The 20,479-nt window shown below is 37.8% G+C and overlaps 1 protein-coding gene across 34 annotated transcripts in view; it reads left to right on the top strand.

Annotated features, from left to right (window-relative positions):
• SORBS2 (sorbin and SH3 domain containing 2) overlaps nucleotides 1–20,479 on the top strand; it is a 345,528-nt gene that overhangs the window by 164,685 nt on the left and 160,364 nt on the right. For all 34 annotated transcript variants that reach the window (XM_055123778.1, XM_055123792.1, XM_055123791.1 and 31 more), the window contains exon 2: nucleotides 6,854–6,998. The gene's annotated coding sequence lies outside the window, so the exon portion shown is untranslated. The remainder of the gene's footprint in view (nucleotides 1–6,853; nucleotides 6,999–20,479) is intronic.

Below are 20,479 nucleotides of genomic sequence, written 5' to 3'. Positions count from 1 at the left end.
AGTTCTGATAAATATGTAACAAATGTCATTCTGTGTTGCTTAATGCCTTCTGCAGAGCATACTTAATCATGTATTTCTTCTTTAAGTCATTATTGAACACTTGCTTTGTGCTGGACATGAATACAATAAGCGTGTGGGGACACAATGGGAAGGGAAAACAGGAGTGTGCAGGCTGACAGGAAAAACATGTGAATCACTCACTCACAGAAATGCAATTGAGTTTCCCATTCAAGGGAATGAGGACGGTGATTCTGAGGGGTTCAAAACAAAACACTTGACCTTGGTTGAATCTGAGAAACCCTTCCTGAGGAAAGGATGCATTGGCTGTGACCTCCAGGATGCAGGCATTAACCTGTGAATAGGGAAGATGGACCAATAAAGAGTCACAGCACAGCCCAAGACCCTGGTGCCCCTCCTCACCCTGGATGAGCACTAAAAGGAGGCTAGAGACGCTAGAAGAACTGGAGGTGGAATGAATGTAGGTGTGTATAGATGAGAGTACATAGATGTGAGAAGATATCAGATCACTCAGAGCCTGCAATTGACCACATTCAGAAAGGGTTATCTTCAAGGATCTTATGCCATCAATAGCAACTGTTTTATACGCTCCATTTCAATAGAATATAATTATCTAGGAAAGCTAAGCCATGGTTATAGAAGTAGCAGAGGGATTCCCTTTCTGATGTTGCCATTGGGATGTTCAGAGATGGCACACTGGTGGTGCTGGCAGATACAGGGCAGCTTGACCAGGATAGCACTCCACTATGTGGTGCTGGGCTGGAACTGGGCCTTGCCACTGTCCTGCAGGCTCCCTACCCCTAAGCTACCTCCTGAGCCCAGAGGTAACTTTTAAATGCATAAGGGATTCAGCCCACAAACATAAAATGAGAACGTTTTCACTAGAAAATTGAGTTATAAAGAGAGTTTAAGAAGTTATTTCTGTATGAGTTTCACCTTCCTTGGTGAAGTCCAGTCCTAGACTGCAAAAGGGTATCTTGGATGGCAAATATTTTGCCTCCTAAAACTCATATGTTTCATCTTAATAACCCTGCAGTAGAAATAATTTTGTATATGATTTGATGTCTTTCAAGCAATTATGCGGATATAGATTGTGTGGGCCCAGGTACTGTCAAACGTAAGTTCTATAAACCCACAGTCAAAAGCATCCATTTTCAAGTGAGGAAGAGGATTATGGACCAGTTCCTCAGTCCTTCATCTCAAGGCACAAGCATAGAGGTCTGACATGAGTCAAGTCACTGAAACTCTTGGGCTTTATTTAGTTTTCTGAGTACTTTGATATTTTTTTTCACCACTCAACATACTGACTTCCTATAGAAGACTCAGCAGACGCGAGGTACTTGATGTTATACCAATATCAGGACTTTTATCGTTTGTGTTTCATGTGATTAAAATCAACAAGCATAAAAAAATGTTATTTTATAACATTTGACATCTAACATATCTGACTCAGGAAGTCAAACTTTTCTTTAATTAGCATTACTGATTTCCAAACCTCAATAGGATGAGGATCTAGCTGCCTTTTTTTATCCATCTTTGAAACTCACACCACTATTTCAGGCAATCTTGCTGCCTCTCCCTAAATACCAAAATGTTTGACTAAGAGAATGACACATTGTTCTCCTGGATACTAGACAATGCTACTGAACTGACATAGGCCATGAAATCCTTCAAACATTTATAGTGCAATTCACTTTTCAAAGGACTTTGGGTGGGGGTGATATGTACCCTAGAAAACAATATTCATGGGAAAACTACATTCACTTCCTTCCTATGGAGATCCTCTCAAATCATAGGAAGTGAATTGAGAATTCTGTGTTCTCTTGGGAAAAAATTTTTAAACAAGTCTAAAAAAGACTTCAAAATACATGTACTCAAGAAACAACACACATAAAAAGTACCTTGAAATTGTCACAGTGTCTGAAAAAAAGATTAATAACTTTGACTAGATTTGGAAAATGTACACAATCTTCTGCTATATTTTAACTATTTAACTAACAATAGCACTTACAATGAGCTAGACTTTTCTACATTCCTTTCAAATAACAACTATTTTTATCCTCACAAAACCCCGATAGCTTCTCTTAGAAAGAAGTCTAAGGCAGAGAGAAATTAAATAACCGGCCCAAGGTCACACAAAAGTGACAGGACTAAGACTCGAAAAGCAGTCATAGGGACACCAGTTTCTGCTTCTAAGAATTCTAAGAATTCTGCTTCTAAGAATTAAGGGGTAGAATATTTTAAAGTTTCTAAACCAAGTAACCAACAAGGTGAGATGAAGAACTATGAATGATCTGTGCACAGAGAACTGAGAATTTACAGTTCTATCAAGGTGGGCTCACATCTATTATACAGTGCACTGGAATCCACCTAAAAAAGTGCAGGTAAATCATTCAAAATAATATGCTCACTTATTTAAGGGAAGATAGAAATTTTCCAAAATTTTCTCTTTGCCGTAATTCTAATAACTGGAGAATTATTTGAGTTAACAACATCCCCTCTTAAGATATAAATACCATCTTGGGTTTAGGTCAACTATGCCATAGCATAGTTTTAATTAGACCAATTCTTAGCTGAGAATAGTCTCAAATTTTATAGTGTTCTATAAAAAGAGAACACTATATCAACTCATGAGTGGATCCAACAATCACGTGATCCATGACTTAAATTCTTCAGAAAAACAGGTTTGACTTCAAAGTTTCCTGGAGGATTTTTTTTTAACTATAAGGAGGATAAAAATGTGTGGAATTTGAAAGCCTCCACCCTAACCTTATCCCTAACCCCAACCCTATCCCTATCCCTAACCCTAACCTTATTTGATCTACTGCTCTTTTTCATGAGGAAAAAAATCATCCAGAGACCCGTTCAAATCTTCTTTAAGAAACTCCCCCCAGGAGCGGGAGCAATAGCACAGCGGGTAGGGCATTTGCCTTGCACTCGGCCAACCAGGGTTCGAATTCCAGCATCCCATATGGTCCCCCGAGCACCGCCAGGAGTAATTCCTGAGTGCATGAGCCAAGAGTGACCCCTGTGCATCGCCGGGTGTGACCCAAAAACCAAAAAAAAAAAGAAACTCCTCCCCAAATTTCCTACTGTTCCCAGGATTCTTCCAACATGACTACCCCACCCCCGCCGTGGGGAAAGGGCAGTACCACCCAGGATGGAAAACATTAGTTCTTGTCAATCGGGGATCAGGGTTGAATGCAAGTCATAATTTAAAAGTCAAGAAATTTAAAGAAGAAAGATTAACTTTGCAAAATGTCTAGTCCAGTGTGTTCAAAATATCATCATTTCAACATATAAATAGTATTAAAAATTGGTGTGATATTTTACGTTCTTCCTTTCATGTTAAGACATCAAAATCCACTATGAGTTTCACTTTATTTGAGGGGAGGGTTGAGCCACATCTCGTGGTGCTCAGGGCTTACTCCTGGCTCTGGACTCACGGATCACTCCTGATGGGGCCCTGGGGATCATATGTATTGTGAGAATCAAACTTGGGTTGGACAACTTACTTGTTTTCTACTGCTATTTCCTGGTATTTCTTTATTACTTTGCATTTTAAATTTATCTGACATCTTTGTTCATAATGACCTCATATTGAATATTCATGAATAGTAGTCAATAGTCAACATAATTGACAACCAGAGTCTAGACTTAAAATAGTGAGAATAAGTTAACTTATTGAAGCATTGTTATATGCTAATGATTTCAAACAACAACAACAAAAACAACAATAACAAAGCAGTCTGTAATTTCACCAACGAAAAGATTTTATTCTGAAACATCCAGAAACAAAAGCAACTTGAAAAGTGCAGCCTCATGGCAAGACCACACACATTTCTTAGCAAAAAGTCAGCACCCACTTATGTAGCTTTTGCGGTTGTTGCTGAACATAGAGGTCTTCTGTCTCCACTGTGGGAAGGAAGCAGCATCACCTCTACTGTGAGATGCGAAATGTGTTGGATCCAGTAGTTTTCTCATTGCACATGCATGGAAAATCTCTTAGAACTTCTAACTTCATTTAAAGAGGGTTTCGGGGCAAAGGAGATGGCTCAGCACCTAAGAGTGCATGCTTTGCCTGTGTCAGATTTGTGGTTCCAACAACACCACCTCAGGACCCCTAAGCATCTCTGGGAATGATCCTTGAGGCCGCTGATTATTGCCAGGCTATCCCTGGTGGTCCCCAGCTCTCTGAGCCAGAGCAGCACTGCATCTTTGGTGTCTAGCATTGACCCAACTGATGCTATGAGGCTGGATATCTGTTAGGGATGGCTCTCAGGGCTTCCGTGAGCATGATTTAGGAGACTCCCCTCAAATAGCATAAAAAGAATAAAGGGATGAACTGAGTTTTTGCATATTAATTTTCCATTTCAGACCATTACTCAGATAAGCATCTTGCGTGCATTGTGTGCATTCTGGATATCAGCTCTTCTGCAACTCTGTGGACCATTATTATTATCACTCCCATCTTATGTAGGAGACAGGTCATGCCAAAGCCCTCTACAGAGTCCTGTTAATGCCCACTAATACAAATATTTCTCAATTATTTTAAATCAATTTATATCCTAAAAAAAGAATATAAATAAAAACATAATGGCAGAATATTAGTGCCATTCTTAAGATACTAAGAGTTTATAAAGTCATAGGAGTTGGATAACTAGAAAAGGCAAAGTGTCCTATCCTCTGACCTTGTCACTGGCCTATGGTACAGCTAACACTCTTCTGCGACATCAGGTCTGTTGGAATGTTTGGGATTCTTGGGGACAAAGGAAGCTGCGGAGTCATATGGTAGCAGGATTTGCTCTGACTGGAAGTAGCTTGCAGGATCACAAGCTGTTCAAGTGACATAAAGTGATGCGAATAATGAGGCCAGGAGCTCCTTTCAGTATTGATGGAGAAAATGGGCCTTTGGAATTTAAAGATAATGCTTGACTGGGTATTCACAGAGTTAATCTTTTCATTAACTTCCATGGTTTCTCAAGGAAGGCCGAATTTCAAATGTACTTTTTTTATTATAAATTATTTGAAGAAGGGAAAGTAAAAATAATTAAAATTTTTTTCTCAGGTAAAAACCTCCAATTTTCCCCCATATCTACCATTAATCTTTGTGGTTAAATAAGAGTAAAGATCTTGTTTCAAACTGTAAGTTGCTTACAAACACATTAAAACATGCTAATTTAAAATACACATTGTTTGGCACCCCAAACAAAAATAAATGAACAGAAAATGCATATTTTGCTATTTTTCCCTGTTTTAATCCTCTTTAAAAATAAAGCTAATCTTACTTTAAATTTGTGAGTAAACACTCAAATTAAGTTGTAGTCTTCTTTTTAAAAATCTCTATACGGGTGTCATTTTTTTTATGGAAGTATACTTCACTGAAGAATTTCAGCTTGAAATAGTCATGTAGCCTTTGTTCTTTGATTGTGTTTTTACATAGCATGTATAACCCTCCATTTCTTTGTAGTCAGTTCCAGTTTTTTCATTTTTTTAATTGCAAGGGAAAAATTAGGTTTGGTCCGAATTTCTAGCAACGGACCTTCATATTTTAATTATAAAATATATGAAGGTGGTTTTTAATCTCTGAGATCAGAGACTCTTCTCCCACTCCCTTTCACCTCTGGGCAGTTCTTTCTCATTGCTTAAGCTTTCTCTTTGTTATGGGGGAAAGGTTGCAGAAAGGACTCAGAGGTTTTGTCAACATAAAGTAAAGGCTTTTATAAAAACACCAAAGTGTTTCAGTGCCGGTTAAGAAGTAACTAGTTTTCCTTGTTAGGGATATTGTAAAAGGCATAAAGGAGCCATGGAAGTCTTAAGTCCTATCTGATGGCCCACAGTACGTTCTTTGGGTCAGAGTAGACACAGCTGAGGTGGATATTTAGTCTCCTGGTGTGAACAAAGCTGTTGCCATAGTTTGTAATAAATTCTGACTTCCCTCTTCACACTTGTTGCATATGTGTGCTGGAAAGCTTCCCAGAGCACTTTATTTTGCTCACTAGTGTGTTCTGCCATATGTAATCCAGTAGGCTTAGAAGCGGTTCCTCAACTTGACTGTCAAATAAATGAATGAAGACAGCATCTTGTGATTTGTCTAGAATTGTGGAAACAAAGTGAGAACTCGAAGCTGAGCGCTCATGGCGAGTAACCCAGCTTGTGAGGTTTCTTCATTGGCTTCGGGGGCAGGAGGAGCAGAGATGTGGTGTCTATCTGCATCATGTCACTGAATGGTCCCCAGTCTCTGCCAACAGATAAGAAATGTCAACAGCTTAGCCCAGTAGGGTTCAAAAATAGCACAGTTGATGAAACTGGAAATCTAGGTGTGCGCTCGAAATAAACCGTTTGTCTTCAGTCTTAAGAGGATAGACTGACAACAGATAGCTCTGTCAGAAAGGCTTAAAATATTTGCGAAAGATCCGTGTAAGTGAGCAAGTGTTAGAAGACAGTCTCGCAGTTAGGCAGAATCAGACCCTTTTCTTTTCAATGAATCAGGTAAATCACTTGAAAAGATTGTGACTAGGCATCGTGTTTCTTTAAGAGTTCTGTCAAGTTGTGTTTTGTTTCCCAATCATGCTGGCAGTTTTCCTCACATTTTAAATGAATATTTGAACAGTGAACCAAGTTGTTGTGGGTTTCCTGGTTTGTGCCCCCCCACCCCCACCAACACTCCCCCTGGAGGGGGGGGAGGCGTGGCAATTCAGGCTCAGCTTCTAGCAGGCCACTCACTGCTGTGAAAGCTGAAAATAGCTCAAATGCTCTCGGAACAGTAGCACCACCCAGCAGCTGGGATTCTTTCCCTCACTTATTTGCCTTCTCTCTTGCCTTTTTGCTTCAGACACTTGGATTGAACTTAATCTTAAACCTCTGGAGTTCAAGACCTTGTAAAAAGGGCTAAATAAACAATCTCTACATGTAAAAGGCCACTGACTCCTGCTTCCTCTGTTTGGAGCAACTGTGGAAACCCAGCTGCCGGTCCGAAGGTAAGACTTTTATTCTACGGTGATTCCACTGGTTTCTGAAATGTTTCTGCCTCACATTGTTTTACATCATGTATTGAGAGTGAAAACAAGTGGGGGGTGCGCGTGATTTCCAGGTGGGCTGCAGGGGATAGCGGGCGCATCTGTGTGCTTGGGGACTGCGGTTTTCAACTTTGCTGAAAGCTGCATGGACCTGAGCGCAGACCCGCCTACTGCTCAGAGGTGCACTGAACTCTAATTAAGCCTGATTGTCAGACCAGGGAGAAGATCTTTCAGACATCCTCATGAGGCTGTTTAGACTGCTTCCTTATTTTTAGCTTTCCCAGGGCATGTGTTTTCTTTTTCAAAGGACAAAGAGGCAACCACCTGAACACATATTAGCAATCCTTTAAAGACAGTAAGGCAGCTCCTTTTCATGGGACTCTCCTTTCATTATAGCTTTCTTCCTTGCAATGTGGAATGAGAAGATTTTTGTTGTTGGTGTTGTTTCTTAGTTTGTTGCATATTCTTAGCACCAGGTAAGGGCTAAATTTTGAACAATATATGATTTCTAGCTAAATGATTTCTGCTTGCCAGGCTCTGTGGTGTGATTATATCCCATTTGCAGTTTCTGTCCCCCCCCAACCCCCTTAAGCTTGCACTGGACAAAGTACTTTGATCTGTGGACTTTAACTTCAAACACAGCATTTACTTTGATTGTGGATATTTACTGTGTTCAGTAAAAGTTGATGTTTTGGTTTTGTTCCTCTTGGTTTAATGGTTTTTTTTATATCATTTCCTTTAAATAATCTATTGGGCTTTGATTTTCTTCACTGATGTCTAAATTTTTCCTTGTTCAGGGCACCCTGCTCTGACCTCCAAATGGAAGGAAAAGACTTTGATGACGGGGTTCTTTCCCCATATAGACTTTATGATAGTTCTCTGCTCCCCTCTCGCACATGTCTTTAAAAGCAAGCGCCAAATGACAGTCCGCAGAACACTATTCTGTCAACCCCTCCCTTGAGTGTCCCACTGTCTCCAAATTACCATGTGCCTTGAGGGCTAACTGTTGCTTTCTTAACATGGAAACTGAAATGCTTGGAATTTAAAGATTCCTGTTTCCAAAGAAGTTTATGGCTATCATTGACCACATGTCAAAAGAAAACAAGCATTTTAAACACAGAGTAATCTTCTGGGGGAACTTTAAAAAAAAAAAAAAGGAAAGAAGAAAAATTAAAATGAAAAAAAAAGTTTTTTAAAGGAAAATTGAAAAAAAGAAAGAAAAAGAAAACCCCTGTGTAGCCAAATCTGTCAAACTAATGAAACATCTGTTCTATGATAAGACATTGGTGGGCTGGGGGGAATATTTTCTAAAATAGGCAAGGCATTGATTGCGTTGTCTTTATCTTGCCATTCATTCAACTTTTAAATGTATTTTTGTTATTAATAAAGTATGCTATTATCACATTAGTTTGCCCCCCCCTTTTTTTCCCTAAGCAGAAGGTATATTCAAAGTCCTTTGGCAGACTCTAACTCTGCTAGTCCCTGCCAGACTGTCTCTGCACAGTCTGCTGAAGGTTAGGAGCAGAATGAGTTCAATCCTGTGAGGGAGTGTTTAAATCTCAGTCAAAGGCTTCTCCGAGCTGACAGTCTGCTCCCTGCACTCCGTACCTTGCTAAGAGAGAGGAAGGAAGCTGGTGCTCCCAAAGAAGTTTCCAGAGAGGTGGAGTTGCAGAGAATGCTATGAGAGGCCTTGCTATTTCTGAGCAGATGCACATGCTCGGTAAAATGGTGATGCTCACTAAAATTTGACTTATATATCAATAGAAAAACCTAGACTGGCTTCACTCAAATTTTTTTCACTTCCCAAACTCACACACATTATTGCTACCACTTTGCCCACTCTGAATCTGCATTTTTAAGGAGCATATTAATCATCATTGTATTTCTGTGATAGGTGCAGTCAAAAAATATTTCAGTCCTCTAGGTCTTTGGAGCATGTCAGAGTTCACTGCCTTTGGAGATCTAGGATGCCCTCTATGTTAATACTAGGATAACATCGCTGAGTGAGTTGCTAAAGGCAAAACAAGTCCATTTGCAGAATCAAAAGGCTCCAGAGTCTGGAAGATGGGGGGCAGCCATTCCACTCCATCCAACCCTAGGCTTGGTCTTGCTCTTTTGTTTTTTTTTGTTTGTTTGTTTGTTTGTTTCTCTTCACCCTTTAATTTGACTCTGAAACTTTGGATTGTTTGAATGTGAAACTCAAGGTGAAAGCTAGCCAAAGCCACTGAGTTTCACACGGGTTCCACATGAAAGAAGTATTCTATCCAACCTTGCTCGAAACTTGGCCCGTGTTTTGCCAAAAGCTTCATGAATGTCAGTGAGCCTGGATTTGAAACATAACCCAAAGCCAGGTGACTCCTGGCAACTTTGAAGCTTTACTGTATAAGTAGTGGGGCAATTCTGTGGGGACAAGGGTACCCCTGCTTGTCTCATCTTCTACTGTAATTTCACATATCACCCCCCCTTTCTTTTTTTATAAACTCTCACCAGTTCTCTGATATTTTAAAGTCAGGCTCAACACTAACATGAATTTTTTACGGCCGTGGTATTTAAGCATTGGCAACCAGAAGACTGCATTTTAAATTCCAACACAGTCTGAACTGCAGTGGTGTGAACATGTTGGGATAATTCAAGTGAAGGAAGGAAGTCCCAGGAGGGTCTTGGAATGCCTTTCTTTGCTTAAATATACCTCTATGCTTGTGAGGAACAAACAGTAACATTTTGTCCAGGTCTGTCCACTTGACAGTATGCCTTTTGTTCATGCTCCAAAGGTGGTGTCAAATATATTGGTGGAAAAATAATAAACTTCTAGATTTTTTTTTTTTTTTGGCCAGCTCAACAGATATACACGTAGGGAACATTGTAAGCATTGAAAGATTTAGTACTATTACTTGTAGTGCAATGCATGGTGAAAATAAAAAAGTCCATTTCCTTCGGGAAAGTTTGGTGACCTGAAGCTAATAGGGATGTTAATAGGCAAATGGGGCTAGGTTATAAAGACAGAGGGGTGTGTGTGTGTGTGTGTGTGTGTGTGTGTGTGTGTGTGTGTGTGTGTGTGTTTGTGTGGAGAGAGAGAGAGAGAGAGAAAGCAGAAACAGGAGAAAGTTTACAATTTGTAAGCTTTGTTCAGCAAAACTGTCCCATCTAAAACAAAATAATCAAGCTCAGGATCTGAAAACATTCCAATTCTTTTGTTTATCATACAAATTGATATTGACTGAACACAGAAAGTTTTTGATATTTTTTTTTTCAGTTAAGATACTAAGGGCTATAATTTAGTCATTATATTGCAGAAACGGTAAATAAGGAGACTTACTGGGTTTTGAAGCATACCCAATGGTAATTGGGGCTTATTCCTGGCTTTGTGCTCAGGGGTCACTCCTGGCAGTGCTGGCACGGGGAGCTTATGTGGTGCTGGACATCAAACTCTGACTGGCCACATGCAGAACAAGCATCCTGTCTACTGTACTATTTCTCCAGGCCCCAAATGAATATAAAATTCTGTCACCAAGCCTTCCACTTATTATGTGCAAAAATTCAACTATGCTGATTTAATAGCCTGGTGGGAGAATCAAATAACAGCCCCAGCTAATAACACTTGGTAGAAGAAAGTGGACAATGCATAGACCACAGTGTCCCCACGGAACTGGATGTTAATCAGACGTCTATGGCATACTAGAAAATTAGAAATGTTATTCCTCTGATAAATACTGGAATTGGGGTTACATAAGGGAAGAGAATAATCATGAGTAAAGAATCAGAGGAGAGAAAACTTAATATTTCAGAATATCAAGAAATCTGGTATGGGGAATCCTTTGGTCTGATGGAAGTTCTCATGGGAAGGTGTGTTGTTTGGGCTTCATTTATTAAGAGAACACTTTCACTTTTAGGTCCACATTAGGGACGAGGGGGTTGTTGTTAGTTGTTAATGTTTATTGGTGCTTTTTTATTGTTGAGTTTTTGTTTTTGAGGGACAGGGGATCGAGCAGTACTAAGGGCTCACTCCTGGCTCTGCATTCTGCACTCAGGGATCACTCCTGGAGGGGAATAGGGGACCATATTGGATACTGGGGATTGAACCCTGGTCAGCTATGTGCAAGGCAATTGCCCTACCCCCTCCAGCCCATAGGCCCATTCCTTTGTATAATCACTGATCAATTCTAAAGTGATTAGAGAAATGAAACAATAGCAAGTCTCTACTAAGGAGCTGTCACTGAGCTTAAGGGGACACAGATCAGGGCACCAGAATGAGGAAATACTGCTTGTGTAGAGCACAAAGCATCAAGCAGTGCAGTTCCACCCTCTTATCTAGACATTAACCTTAGAAGTAAAAACTCTTCCTGAAAAATAATGGCACCTGTAGTTGTATTCAGTCTTGAATATGAACAGACCTAAATAATTGTATTCTTATTGTTTCACCTAATGCACAGCTACTTAACATTCTATAATTATGTTGATTTCCTTACACATGTATTTTAAGGTAAGGCTGTATTACAAATAATGGGACAATACAAGAAGAATCAAGTTAGCAATGACATCTTTTAATAAAATGATGTATTTTCTTAGGAAAGATCAATTCAGTATTAGAAAGAATAGAATAGAAATGTTTAACTCATTTCTAAAGATAGGTTTGGGCATAAAAACAAATTAAACAGTATCACGGAAAAAATACATGTGCAACCTGTGTTTTTGAAACATTGCATTTTGGTTGTTTTGATTCATGGCATATTGTTTCAAGTATAACTTTTGAATTGGTTTAATTCTAGTGTAGTCATTGCTTTTGACGTGCTTTCAATTCAGTGTTACTTATTTTATTCATTTTTGAAAACCTAAGAAATTTGGTTGGTTTCAAATTTAGCTACAAATAGTATTCACAAATGTTGTATTTATTTGACCTGACCGCCTACATATTTTTAAGCTGTGCAACACTCAACTTTTAGAACAAGTTCTTAATTTTTAAAAATGCCTAAGTACATTTAAAAAATTACAAACAGATATATTTTATGTGCACTTAAGTGATAAGAAACAAAATATAGTTAACACAAAATCTTGATCTACAGATCAAAAATACCTTCTATTCCACAATATCTTTTTATTATAAAAATTATTCACTATAAAAATATTATTCTGAGGGATAAATAGGGTGTTTACCTTGCATTTGGCTGACCTGGGTTAAATCCTCGGCATCCCATATGGTCCCCCGAGCATCACCAGGAGTGATTCCTGAGTGCAGAGTCAGAAGTAACCCCTGAGCATCTCTGGGTGTGAGCCAAAAAGCAAAAAAAAAAAAAAAATGAACAACCTTGTAACTATGCATATCATTGTGATTCAATTAAATATATATATATATACATATATATATTATACTAAGACTAAAGACTCTGAATAAGGTCCCCATTAAAAATGTGGTTATCTAAATAGATAACAGAATGCAGTTAAAATAGAAACCATATCACGGTGCCATCAGAGCCAAGGGTTGGAAAGGTTGGTCTAGCATCGGGGGACTGTGCATATCTGTTAATAGATCAAAATAGTGAACCTGCATAGAAGGATTCAGCATGGGAGATAAACATGGAAGGTTAGTGCTAATTTATGAAGTATAGCTAATGTTAAACTAATCAGTGCAGGCAGGAAAAAAGTAGTAGTGAGGTAGAAAGTGATCATTGAATCTGAATTTACAGGATATTAAAATGCTACCTTAGGAGAGCAATAAATATATTCTAGAGTGTAATCTTCTAGGAATTGAGTTTAAGTCAGGATCGGGGGCAGAGAGATAGTACAATGGGTAAGGCGCATGCCTTACATGAAGTTGAGCTCAATCCCTTGAGAACCACCAGGAGAGATTCCTGAGCATAGACCCAGGAGTAAGCCCTGAGCACAGCTATGTGTGGCCCTGAATGGCCCCCTCAAACTCCCCAATCCCCAAATAAGATTTTCTTTCTAACAATAAAATATGGGCTGGAGCTATAGCACATCGGGTAGGGCGTTTGACCTGCATGTGGCCGACCCAGGTTCTATTCCTCCACCCCTCTCAGAGAGTCCGGCAAGCTACTGAGAGTATCTCACCCACATGACAGAGCCTTGCAAGCTACCCATGATGTATTCCATATGCCAAAAACAGTAACAAGTCTCACAATGGTGCCCGCTCGAGCAAATCAATGAGCAATGGGATGGCAGTGTGATACAGTGATACATTAAAATATAAAAAAATCTTTTTTAATCAACTACATGTTTTATCATTCACTATGATATAAAAGTAAATAGATGTATGCAAGTAAGTAGATGTATGCAAGCTATTCAATTTTATATTGATATCACAGAACAGTGGATTGTGATTAAAACACTTAAAAATTGAAGAATGAAAAACTGAGCAAAAGGGTAAGATCAATAGGAGTTAGACAACATCTTTGTAGAAAGTATATTGTTTCTATAAAAAAAATAATGCTTATTGGGCTTCCGTACAAATATATTTCATTAGTTGGGTTTTGAGCAATTTTTAAAATGAATGGATGTTTCATGTTCTGCAATAATTTGAACTGGCATTTTCTTTGTGGTAGGACCCATCACCTGAAATAAATAGCTTGTAAAACCTTTTTTGGAAAGAAAGTGAAAATTTTTATGCAAATGTGAAGAAACTTACTTGCAGTGGGATTTTTATTGTACTTGTAGCATCTTATCTATTTTGGATATAGAAATTATAAAGTGTTGAGGATTAATAAATATTCATACATCATGATTTTACATTCTTTCCTAATTAATATTCTCAGTGAACAAATAAAATCATGTGTGCAAAAATACTTGGAAGACTTTATTTTTTAGTAACATTATTGTTTGTTCCATTTAAGCCAAGTGACCTTATATGCAAATCAGAAAAGGAGGAAACTAAGAGTTTACCATTAAAACCAAGTAATGTTTTAAGTGAACACAGATACTCTTTTTGTATATACATATATATATATTTTTATTGAACCACCGTGAGATATACAGTTAGAAAGTTGTTCATAATTGGGTTTCAGTCATACAATGTTTCATTACCTGTCCCTTAGCTAGTGTACATTTCCCACCACCAATGTCCCCAGTTTCCCTCCTGTTCCCCCTCCAGCCTTCCTCTATGACAGGCACTTTTCCTTCCTCCCTCCCTCTTCCTCTCTTCCCTCTCCCTCTCCCTCCTTGCCTCCTTCTTCCTCTCCCTCTCCCTCTCCCTCTCTCTCTCTTTCTCTCACCTCTCTCCCTCTCTGTCTCTGTCTCTGTCTCTTTCTTTATTTTATTTTATTTTTTATTTTTTTAACTGAATCACAATCCTTCTCAGAGACCCCGGCAAGCTACTGAGAGTATCCCACCCACATGGCAGAGCCTGGAAAGCTACCCATAGCATATTCTTTTTTAAAAAAAAATTATTTTTTTATCTCTCTCTCTCTCTCTCTTTCTTTTTCCTTTTGGGCATTATGGTTTGTAATACAGGTACTGAACGTTTATCATGTTTGTCCCTTTACCTACTTTCACCATTCAGTTCTTGTCCAGAGTGATTATTTCCAACTATCTTTGACATAGTAGTTATTTTTCTATACTAGCTGCCTCTACCCCCACCACCCCACCCTCCCACATACAACACACTACTTGTGGAAAGTTTCCAACTGTAGGCCATTTCTCCTGACCCTTATTTCCACTGTCCTTGGGTACTCTTAATATCTTAACACATTTTTTTCCACTAGGAATAAATTACTGCTGACCTTAATGCCTTAACAGTTTCATACTTACTAAATGAAATATTGTCAGGAAGGTTTTTATTATGTCATTTAAATTGCTCATTTTTTAGATTCCTTTTATTATCATACATAAATCAGATGGATTTTGAGACCTTAAAATTTGCACTCAATAAAATAATCCCAATGAAGAAAAATATTCAGTGCAAGAAATCTGAAATAACTTTTTAAGATTAAAAATTATGACCAGACATAGGTAGGAACTATGATCTAACCTTAAAAATAGGATCTATTAAAATCCTACATCATAAAAGTGAAAAACATGAAATTGAGATATAGATTATATTTGGTGGCAGAAGGGATATTTCAATAGAAAGAGATATACAACAGGCTTTAATGGAATTCATAACACTTAATATTTTAAGATGAATATGGAATACATACATACTTGTTACATTATTTATTTTTGAATGTCTGAATCTAGATCTGCAACAGCATGCATTTCCCTCTTCTCTACCTTTTATGTCAGGTACATTCTATGTACAAAATCTTACTGCAAGTCTCACTGCAAGTGAATTTTAAGTACATTTCTCAGTTGCTAATCTTAAGAAACAATATTAATTTTTGCCAAAGGTAAATCAGGCCTTTGAAGATTTGCAAAAAAAGGGAATAAAACATGTGACATAATGTTTGACCTGTATTACTGTGGTTACTGTTTAAAGATACAATAAATACATGAATAAAAGTCGTTCAATCACTAACAGCTAATATTTTATGCTGCTACAGCTCTACAAAAAAAAATATAGCTTAATGTGCATGAACAACAAGTCTCACAATGGAGACGTTACTGGTGCCCGCTCGAGCAAATCGATGAGCAATGGGATGACAGTGATACAGTGACTATGCATGAGTTTTCAGTTGACATGATTGTGTACAAAGTGATAACTGCCTACATAAAGACGTAACTCTGTAACTTGCCTATACATTTTAAAATTTAATTTAAAAGACTTGCATAACACAATCATGTATCTAATTTTTTGGATTAATACTTTATTGAATGATATTAAGTGACCTTTTACTGTATCTTTTTCATTACAAGTAATGAAGTTTGACTACTTGTAGTAGTGAAAGTTCAAATTACTGGTAGTTTGAAAATTCAGCATAAGTCAAAAGTTTATGATTTTAAGTAATAAATTTCAGAGAAAGCTCCATTCTGTGCTTTTAAATGAAGTCCCTAAGAGTACACAAAGACATAGCAAACAATAAACATACTGAGAGAACTTATGAAATTCTAAAAATGCAAGAAAAGTTTTGAATTTCCTCACGTCATTGTTACTAAAGTTGAAAAAAACAATTATTACATGATTAAAATGAAATAAAATTTGGAAAAATGTGAGAAAAACACTTCCAGATTATTGACAATAGAAATGTTGATTCTCTGGTATTCATTAGACTTTGTTCCTTTGCTTTCTGTGTTTCTACAGGATTTTTCTTCTATTACCCAGATTATTCCTGAATTCCATTTATAGGTGCCTCTCTCTTTGCCTGACCCTCTTTATCTCCCTGGGTTTACAGGTTTTCTCCTTCACGATAATACCCAAATCTGTATATTTTTGTTCCTGATCTCTTCCATGAGTTCTAGGCTGAAGTTTCCAAACAATGAAACTAGTAAAAACATCTTATTTGAATGTCTTCTACCTTAAACTAATATTTCTAGTTTAAATATTAAAAAGATAAAAATTCATTATCTTTCAACTCTTTTTCAAGAGTGATAATTACTATAGGCTGAAGCAATAGCACAGCGGGTAGAGCATTTGCCTTGCACATAGCCAACCCGGGTTTGATTCCTCCACCCCTCTCAGAGAGCCCAGCAAGCTACCGAGAGTATCCCACCTGCACGGCAGAGCCTGGCAAGTTACCCATGGCGTATTTGATATGCCAGAAACAGTAACAACTAGTCTCATAATGGAGACGTTACTGGTGCCCGTTCAAGCAAATTGATGAGCCACGGATGACAGTAACAGTGAATAATTATTATGTCACCCAGTTATTCAGGATGAGACTCTCCAAAATAAATTTAAAAAATAAGTAAATAAGACAATCATTCACATTTTTTGTATACAAACTTAGTCACTGCTCACAGACTATATCTACCCTCACATCTCCACCAACATCCGTTGCCCTAACTAAACAAAATTAGGATTCCTGACTAAGATTTCTCAGTGGACAAATGGCTACTCTTTGCATCTATTCACTATGCCTTCTACTCTAGTTTCTTGAGGTGGGAGTTGTTTGACCAAAACAAACAAGTTTTGCATGTAAACTTCCCATTTACCCAATTCTCCTGACATAGTACCTTTGCTTTCCCTTCAGATAAGAAGTACAGGAAAGATAAAGCAATCAAAGTAATCTCAGTGCACGGGGTTTAGGCAGAATTACTCCTGGGTTTTGGTTTTGTTTGCTTGTTTGTTTAGTTTTTTCCTCAGATAAAAGAGCTGAAAATTTTGCCAAACTCATTAGTAGGAAAGGGTGTGGCTCCCAAGATCAAACGTAGGACAGAGATCTAAAATCAGTTGGCCGCTTACCTAAAAAAAATGCTATTTGGGTTCTCCTGATGACAATCTTCCCAATGACAACCTTCTCAATCACCTGCTCATCTCCATTGATTATACACTGATGTGCTGATAAGTAAATATTAAATGATAATCATTGTTGAAAATTTGACTGTATTTAGAGCACCACAAAGTTCATCTGATTAATATATGAGAGTGAAAGTTCTTAAAAAATAGGAGTCTAAATCAATATGAAAATATATTGATTTAATCATTCAACTGATTGAATAAATATGGCATTGCTTAAGTCATTAAAAGTAGTTATCTGTGTTCATTTGAAAACCATTTTGGTTATACTAACTTATAACTCCCTTTATTTCTGATTTTAATTTATAGGTGAGACAATTCTTAAACATAAGCGCAGGCCATTATTTATGCACAAAGCTATAATGTTTAGTAAACATTACAAAAATACCGTAACCATCTTCTGTGATTGCATGAAGTTCCCACTCATTGAATTTGGCAATAATTAAAGTAGAGCTTTACCTCATATAAAGGATGCAATTCTAAATAGCAGCTTTCTGATTCTTTTGACATTAATTGCATCATTGGTCTATATGTCATCTATTAATAATTATTCTTCAGAGTCTGTCGATCCTCTGTCCTAGCCTATACCTCTAGGGATCAGTTCACCTTCTCACGGAGCTGACAGTTATTGAAAGGTAATTGTCTCAACAGACTCTATAATTTGGCTAATCACACGATCACTGAAACAGACTTCTAAATTAAAAACTTAGTGAAATGGCTTGGAAGGTGAATGACTTGAGGTGGGTCTCAAAGAAGCCTTTGCCTTTGCACTATCCACCTAGAGTTAGAGCCCCTTTGATGGTAGTTGAGATTGAATAGCAAAGAAACATGAGTGAATGCTTAAGAACCAGACACATCAGGCATTTCCTTGAGCATCTACTCTCTCTAGACAGGTGAATCTATATAGTGACATTTTTCTACTGGGGAAAATATTTTTAAAATAATAACTAAGATACATAAAAATTCGATGCAAATTATGCCGATAGTGTTCTATTTACTCCGTTAAATGTATTACTGTATGATTTCTGAAGTGGTCTATGAAAGATGAATGTGACTTTTGGGAAAAACTTTATTTGAACTTTGGGCAAAAAAATTAGGATAAATATCCAGGGAAAAGTCTAACAGAGGGATATTGAAACAAAATTTCTCAATGAATAAAGACCTTACTGATTACAGTTATGAATTTGAGTATTTTGACAAAGTTCAGGTGTTTGTTTTGAAGCATGTAAGGAGTTAAAAGTGAAATGAAATGTTTCAAGTTTTCTTCACTTTGAACTACATTTCAAAGAAATACTTAATTTAACATAAAAAATCGATTTCATCCACAGACCACCACAAGTGTATATGTGAATAAAATTTTGTGGTTGGGGTTATTTCTGGTGTTATTACATAACTGAAATGGCAGTTGTTTCACATGAAATGTATGCTCCAATAGGAAAACAATAAAAAAAAATTCAGCAGTTATTCAGTAACATTAAGTCAAAAGCCTAATCATTAACACTTATTGACCGTGATAACTCCATAATAATAAAATAAAACTATATTAACCCCAAAGAGCTTACCTTCCTGTGGAAGAGAAATAAGCAATAAGACAAACATGATAAGAAATTATGTAGCGTGAGCAAAAGAGATAGTTGAGTAAAAAGGCATTTCCTTGTGCATGACCGACTCCTATTCAATCCCTGGCACCACATCGGGTCTACCAAGGATAAAGTGATCCAGGAGTGATCCCTGACCAGAGAGCCAGGAATCAACCCTGAGCACAGCTGGGTGTGCCTCCCCTGTCACAGAAAAAAAAATTATATATAGTAGGTAAGAAAGTGAAGAAGTGCTGTAAGAGTAAAACAGGAAAAAGAGGATGTAGAGGCTATGGAGAGGACAGTGCAGCTTACAGAAATTTTATTTGATTGTTTGTTTTGTTTGGGCGCCACGCCTAGATGGGCTCAGGGGATCACACAGAGTTCCAGTGACCAAACTTGGGTTAACCACATGCAGCCAGTGCCCTGCCCATTTTACTCTCTCTCCAGCCTCCTCAGCTTTAGTGTTTTAAATACTGAGCAGAGTTTGTGTGTATAGCTCAGAAGCAGAGCACATGCCTCACCTGTGTAAGGCCTGGGTTCCATCCCCAGCACCACCAAAAAGTGGGGGAAGGGGAGAATATGAATAAAACTAGTCTGAATGTTGAGCAAAGAGCCTGAAGGAAGTGAGATATTTTCCATATGGCTAGCTGTGAAGATGTGTTCAAGGCAGGAGGAACTGGCTCTGCAAATGCCCTATGGAATTCACAGCTTCCCTTTTTGAGCTATCTGGAGCTCACAGGAGATGTGGAGTATACTAGAACTTGAGATCAGAGTGGTATTTATTTATACTATAAAAAAATCACTTTGGTTATGCATTTAAAGTAACCTATTTTTGGTGGTGGAGAATGTGTACCGGTGGAGGGATAAAAGCTTTATAACTGTATCTCACAGTGATTCAATATAAATAAATAAATAAATAAATAAATAAATAAATAAATAAGGTAGCCTGTTGGAAGCAATAGAAACTGGGAGCTGCATTAGGAAATGTGTTGCAGTAGCAAGGCAAGGATATCATGGCTTGGGTCAGGGTGAAGATGAAGAAGATAAGTAGCTAGATCTCCATGATATTAGAATCCTAGGGCATTGGAGACTGAGAGGTCAGGAGGTAGAGGAGAAACCTGTTTATATAGCTATGAAGGTGTATCCAGACAGAAAGGAGAAGTAAACTGACTTGCTGGGATTAAACTAAGATTGGCCATTTGCAAGGCAAGCTTCTGAATTCCTTTGCTATCGCACTAGCTTGTTAAATTTGTTTGTCTAAGGAGATGGACAGACATAGAATAATTCTACTCTTTTGTGGGATATAAAAAATATAATATGAGACCAATACCCAAGGACAGTAGAAACAGGGGGTGAGGGGACTGGTTCACTGTTGGAAGCTTGCCACAGTTGGGGTGGGGGAGGGCAGTTAGCATATAGAAGGGACTACTTTGACAATGATAGTTGGAAATAATCACTCTGGACAAGAGCTGAGAGCTGAAAATAAGTAAAGGGACATATAACATAACTGTTCAGTACCT

This window comes from Sorex araneus, chromosome 1 (assembly GCF_027595985.1).
Source record: "Sorex araneus isolate mSorAra2 chromosome 1, mSorAra2.pri, whole genome shotgun sequence".
NCBI lineage: Eukaryota > Metazoa > Chordata > Mammalia > Eulipotyphla > Soricidae > Sorex > Sorex araneus.
The sequence above is the reverse complement of the archived record's forward strand: the minus strand, read 5'-3'. Positions and strand labels throughout refer to the sequence as shown.